General features: G+C 42.1%; 1 long non-coding RNA gene across 1 annotated transcript; it reads right to left on the bottom strand.

Annotated features, from left to right (window-relative positions):
- Positions 1 to 6: 6 nt before the first annotated feature.
- Positions 7 to 6046, bottom strand: LOC137848507 (uncharacterized). The gene is made up of 4 exons (XR_011091397.1): positions 5809 to 6046; positions 4756 to 5061; positions 2090 to 2286; positions 7 to 673 (listed from the first exon to the last, which is right to left on the bottom strand). It is a non-coding gene; the product is annotated as an uncharacterized lncRNA (long non-coding RNA).
- Between the last annotated feature and the right edge of the window lie 538 nt (positions 6047 to 6584).

Here is a 6584-nt window from a genome sequence, read left to right as displayed (position 1 = left end):
ATGGGGCACTAGTAAGCAAAGTGTGCACATATGCCAACTCCACAGGCTTGCAAGACAAAGCCAGAAACTCACAATCTGGAAGAGAGAAACCCTTTGTGTTGGAGAGATTCTAAATGCACCAGAGAGATATGCAATGGTCATCTTTGACCTGAAAGGTTTTGCTTAAACTTGAAGTATCTGGGTCACCTGGTGGTTTGAAACACATTTTTTGAAACATAATTTCTTCAGACTCCCGCTGGAACAGATATTCCAGGAGCATGACGCATGTTGGGAGTACCAAAAATTGTTGTAAAAGGGAAGCAAAAGTGTGAGCAATGGTAGCACTGAGAAACATTGCATGTTGGCCTAAGAATAATGGTGGGGTAAGAGAAGAAGGCCAAAGAAAGAAAGAAAGAAAGAAACAAACAAAATGAACAAAATGAGAGCAAATGTATGGGAAAAACTGACCTACGCTGGCATCATCTGTCAGCCACAGTAACAATTATTCTAGTATAACTTTTCCAAATAAATGTACATGTATGCTATAGGCTTTTGATTACAATTGCACTCAGGATGAAAACTTTGTGTATCATTTTGAAGCCCTTAAAGCACAGCTATACATACATACTATAAAAGTAGATATAAATTGTTTTCATCATATTTTTGCAAAAGGCAGCTTCGTAAAGGTCCAGTCCTATAAAAAAAAAAAAGAAAAAAAAAAAGTTTTTTTTTTCTCCTTCTCCCTCAAGGTCTAGTAGAAATTATCTCTCTGAATGCAAGCTCAGCTTCTAAAGCTGCATCAGTATTCATGGCTGGGAATGAAAAAGTGAATTACAGCTGAGTGCATTCAGTATGCCAGCTGGTGAGTAAAGAAAAACAGCTGCTGGTGACCGCCAACTGTGAAGCTCATGTGGACAATGTTATGTTCAGAACATAAAATGAACAAGTTGCATGCTGGCATGGAGTCTGTTGCAACAAAAGTGCCCAGTGCCTTGTAAAACTTTACAAATGGAGTCCAACAGTAGAGACTTGCAGTCTTTTAAAAGCAAGGCAGACAGAAATATTGCAGCCTTTGCTATGTAACTGCTACAGCTAGCATGGGCCCTGCCTTGCAATGTGCACTGGAACTGAATGGGAACTATGCATGTCAACTGTAGGCTTTAAATATGATTCCCACTAATCTGGTGAACAGTGTTAGCAGAACTAGCAAGTTGTTAAACCACCTTGCAATATCCATGTCTTAGCCTGAACAAAGGAAGCAGTAACTCATACTGACACTTTATAGAGCTTTTTTGTTTCAGAGCACTTTACACCAGGACTGGGATCCATAGTTTGGAGTGATAACAAGAGTCTGTGTCAAGGAGAGGTGATTTGTTCTCCACCATGAGAACATGGACTGGGAATCAAAAGACCTGGAAAACTATCTTCAAATTATTTGCTGGCCAGCTCTGCCCTTCAGGCAATTTCCACCTCACAATTACAAGAAAGAGGGGTTGGCTCCCACTACACTTTTTATGTGCTCATTACAAGGGGTCCCAAGGTCCACAGCTGTACCAGGGACACCCTGTGAGTTCATATCTCCTATGTTCTGTATGTGAAAGTGTGACTACATCTGTCCAGCATGATGGCAGTGTGCAGGCAGATGGGGTCACTTGACAAGTGTATTTTCTAATGGGTGACTGTGACAGAAGCATCCCTTGGGTCATGGTCCCTCCTGACACAGAAAGGTACCTTTTCTAGGTGCAGTATCACCTCTCAGCTTCTTATATTCCTGTTATCCATAGTTGTGAGAGCAGCACAGCACTCAGCACACATTAGCCACAAGTACTCTCATGTGAACAGGAAGTTGTGAGCCTGGCATGCTGAGCAGAAGGCTTAATGTTCTTCAAAGGACAGCAGTTCATTGAAATGCTAAATCTCTTGTACAGGGAAGCATCTCACCTCCTCCTCAGTTACTAATGATGAACATTTCTGCATGGTATTCCTTTTGCCTCTCATCCTGGTTGTGAAACCCCTTGTTAAAGTTCTCCCTGCAGGCCACCACAGGCTGAACGTTTTGGAGCAGTTAGTTGTTTCTCCCCCCTCCCATTTCCAGAATACAGTCTCTTACCTCCTCAGAAGGTCTCTTAGCAGTCATTTGTTAAGCTGCTTCAGATATTTTCCACTTGTAATGCAGCAGTCACCCGCCAGGCAGAAATATGGATGCTGTGTGCAAAGGCCAAGCCATTTCTCTCCACATGCACAAGATGTGTTTCCAGTAGACACCTCTTCCTGGGATAGTTGTTGCACTTGGAAAGCTCCTTCCACCTGGGACATTTTCCCTCATTAAAAATGGCATTCCTGATCTTAAGTACCAGAGAAGTCTTCCAAACGAGCCCTCTCAGAGGCTTGTGTGGCCCTCATGACTGGCCCATCTGACATTTCAGACATTTCTGCTGGACATGCCCCAGTGGGAAGAGCTCAGGACTGTTTTACAGAATAATGAATGACGATGCGGAGAGGCTAAAGGTGGGATTGAGCTCACCTCACTTCACCTACCCCCCAGATCAGGCATCTAATCAAACCTAGTCATCTAGGCTCTCTCTGCAGTCAATGAAGAAAGACAGGTACCTCCAGAGCATGATTCATTCCTCCTTTCTTGGACAACTATCCTAAAATAGGATGAATCGTACTCTGGAGATGCCTGTCTGTCTGCCTGAATGATAGGGGAGGCCTAAATAACTAGTTTAGCGGAGATACCTATCTTCAAGATGGCTTTGGCTAAGTGCCATTCTCCTGCTCTGGGTGACTTGCCAAGGTCAAGTGTGGGGAAGAGTCATGATGAGACCCCTTCTCCCTCTTCCCAGGCAGCTGCCCAGCTGGAGGGTCCTTGTTCTCCAAGGAAACATTCTTTAAAGCAGGAAAATGTTAAAAACTTTCTCACTGTGCCTCTGACATAATGTCCTAACACCATCACTGTCCCATCCAAATTCTTTTGAAACCCAAGAACTACCATTAAAGCACAGATGTAGAGTTTTTCCACTGTCTTTTTGTTCTTTCTTTAAAACAGAGCAAGAGCAACAACACAAAAAAAACCACAAGCAGGAAAATGCAGGAAGAAAAGGCTTAGGGCAAAAGCATGGTTTCTATCTAATTTGAATTCAAATAAGATTTTCATTATTTTTAAATTTAATTATAGCTTTCAAATGTATAAAATTGCATGTGAAAATAGTACACAGAACTTAAATATACCCTGGAACACCAGACAGAATCACAGACACTACTAATTTTCAGGCATGCCGTTGTCTTGATTAACATAACATCATGATACCTTCCTTTGTGTGCTCAGCCTTCACTCCTGACTGACTAAGTGGATGGAGAAATGCCTTCTATACACCTTACAGAAGAACACAAATACAGTCCTATCTGAGGCTCAGTGAGCAATCTTGACCTTAGGAAGGGACTCTGGGACTCTCAGTTATAAAGTACCCTAGAGAATGTAACTGGAGACAGTAATTTTCCAGAAGTACTATTTAACTAACTATAATCATTTGTACATCACATATATAATTTCCTAGAAAATGCTATTGGAGATTTTCATAACTCACTATATCTCAGCATTAAAATACAGTGCAAATATCTCAAAGGCCTTTTGGTAATATCCATTGTTGGTCCAGTTGAACCCTCTTGGCATTTTCCAATTATGTCATTAACAATTTTATTCATAGGGATAAAATAAGAGTACAGGACATGATCCAAATATGCTGACTGTTTTGCTTCCTTTTTATTTTTCAGTGCTTTCAGAGATGTCTATCTTTTTTTCTCTCTCCTTTTTTTTTTTTTTTTTTTTTTTGTTCACCAGAAAACACAGTAAGAGTAAGGGCATTAGTGAAATATAGCAGTTTTGTTTGTTTGTTTGTTTTTTGCAGCTCCTGGAAGGAACTTCATGCAACAAATAAAAGGTAATTCTTCAACCCATAGGCTTTCAAAGGTCTTTTGAGAGTAGCAAAAATGTCAGAACCTCTTCAAAAAGTCTTTAAGTATACTACCTTTGAAGTATTGGGCAACTTAATTCAACAGGTCATTAATAGCTCTCACAAAAACATACCAGTAATAACGAGCAGTTATGGAACTGAATGGGGAAGTTCACATCTTTCTCAAGGTCCATGCTTTGGTTAGTTTGTTTGTTATATATATCAGGCCTAATGGGCTCTAAGATGTACCCAACATTTAACTTGCAGCCCAAGAGATGAGAATTGTACACCTGCTTTTCTTTTCTTCCCTTTTTAGTACTGAGAGTTCAGATTCCTTTTCTGGGCTCCCCTAGAACACAGTTCTCAAGAATTTATTGACAGATTGTGAATTAATTCAAACTTCAAATCAGTGTCATCCTAGACTCTGAGAAGCTGGGGGGGGGAAGGGAAGGGAGGAGGGATGGATTGTTCTTCTCTACCTCGGCGCTGAATTATTTTTTCTTTTCAGAGATATTTCAGTCACTGTGTGTGTAGGCTCATGTGTTACATACACTGACAGCTTTCAAGCATAGCTCCTGCCTATCTCTTAGTCCTCAGACCTCAGGATTTCTCACACAATTCCTGCATGGAGGTGTACAGCTCTGGTCTTGGAGACTAAATTATGCCACAGTGATCAGATGGGGACACAGGCACTTCCTTCAGTGACTATGCATTTTTCATTTAATTCTCAAAGAAAAACAAATATATTCCTTGCAAGTTTACAGCAATGCACTGGAAAATTTCAGTAGTACAGTGTGCTATTACCATGAGGACAAGAAAATACCTGTCTGCAGAAGTGCAGAGACGAGTCAAGGTCCTGCTGAGGGCTCTTTCAGGCCAGCTTCCTTTGGGATGGCTCCCAACCTTGTGGGGCAGGCTGCTGCTCACCAAGGACATGGCTGTGGAGGTCCATGAGTCAGGCCCTTATTCAATGACTGCTAGCTGGTGGTTCCACCACCACCACCACTGCTGGTTCTCATTGCTGCTGAGCAGGGCCGGCCACCAGCTGACAAAATGTTAAGCAACTATCCAAGTTCCCTCCAACCACTCACGGCTTGCAGAGGCCCTGCAAGGCCAAATCTCTGAGAAACTAGAGCAAAGAAGGGTGGAAAAGTCATGCAAGCGTCACCAGCAAACCTCTAGCCTAACTGAAAGCTTGTTTCTAGATCTCATACCATCTGCTGCAATATTTTCCATTTTGCGTGCTCAGGAGTTTGGTTTAGTCTTTGGAAAAGCAGCTCCAACCTACAGCCTCCGTGCTCCGTCCCCCATTAGTAAAGTTCACAACAACTTGGCTTCATTCCCACTTGGAAAATGTCCTCTGCACTAACAAGCTACTGGCCAAACTTCTCCCTGGGCAGCTTGAAACCTGCCAGACCAAAATGAGATCTGTAAAACTGGGCTGACAGCACATTGTCTATATGGACTTTCCAGGCCATTTGCCAGGCCCTAGTGGCCTAGTTTTAGAAAGACAAATTGAAATGATAATCAGCTAGCTAAGCTCTCCTCAAACTATTCTAGAGTGACAGAACACTGTGCTTGCCAGGCCTAACCTCTCGTACTGAAATAATCACCAATGGCTTTTAAAATAAATGGCAACAGGGGTCAGAGAATGTTAGTAGAGGTGAATCTGAAATACCCTTAGGAGGCTTCACCTCCTGTGTGAGGTTTGCCACCTTCAGCTCAGTGGTAAAGGGTGGTAGCAGGTTCTGGGATTTCCATGCATACACCCTTGAGATTATCTGCAGGATATCTAACAGAATGGCAAAAAGCTCCCAGGATTCATCAGCAGTGCAAGTGCACACCTGGAATACAGCACAGGATAAAATCCCAGTACCTGCTCTCCCTCAGAGTCCTGCCTGGGGGCTTAGAGCCCATTCCTTCTCCCCAGGTCCTCTTACTAGCCAGCCCGATGTCTTCCTCCTATGATCTGTCTGAGGGTCGATACAGCATGGTTTTCATAAGCCAGGATGTTTCAAGGGGTGTGTATTATCCACAGCTGTTTTTGTACACATGGATGCCCCATGCCTGGAGGTGCTCAAGGCCAGACTGGATGGGGGGCTTTTCACAACCTGGTCTGGTGGGAGGTGTCCCTGCCCATGGCAGGGGGTTGGAATTGGGTAATCTTTAAGGTCCCTTCCAAGCCATTCTATGATTCTGTGAAATCCATGCAAGACTCAAGTCTACAAGAAATGTTAGACACCCATCGTAAATACCATTTTGGGGGTGACAGACTATTTGGATTTAAGTGATTAGCATGTGCTTTTGAGGGTGAGGAAGACATTGCCATTGCTCAGCCTAGATCAATATTATTTTTGTCTTTTGAATGAATGTATGCATAGGTATTACTAGGGCCAAAACTTTCTTTTTTTTTTTTTTTCTTTTTCTTTTTCTTTTTAAAGTGGTGGCACTCTTCTTTTAATATGCTATATTTTTTAAGGGTATCTTGGTATAAAGGGAAAATGCAAGTATTTTGTGTTCTCAAGTATTAGCAAATGTTGAATAGAGAAGTACATGAGATCTAGTGTTTGCAAAAGTAAACTGTGATTATGAGATATACAAATGATTCCTGAACCCAGTTCTCCGAAGATTTAATGCATTTATTTATAGCTG

Source organism: Anas acuta, chromosome Z (assembly GCF_963932015.1).
Source record: "Anas acuta chromosome Z, bAnaAcu1.1, whole genome shotgun sequence".
Lineage (NCBI taxonomy): Eukaryota > Metazoa > Chordata > Aves > Anseriformes > Anatidae > Anas > Anas acuta.
This window is presented reverse-complemented; position numbering and strand designations above follow the sequence as displayed.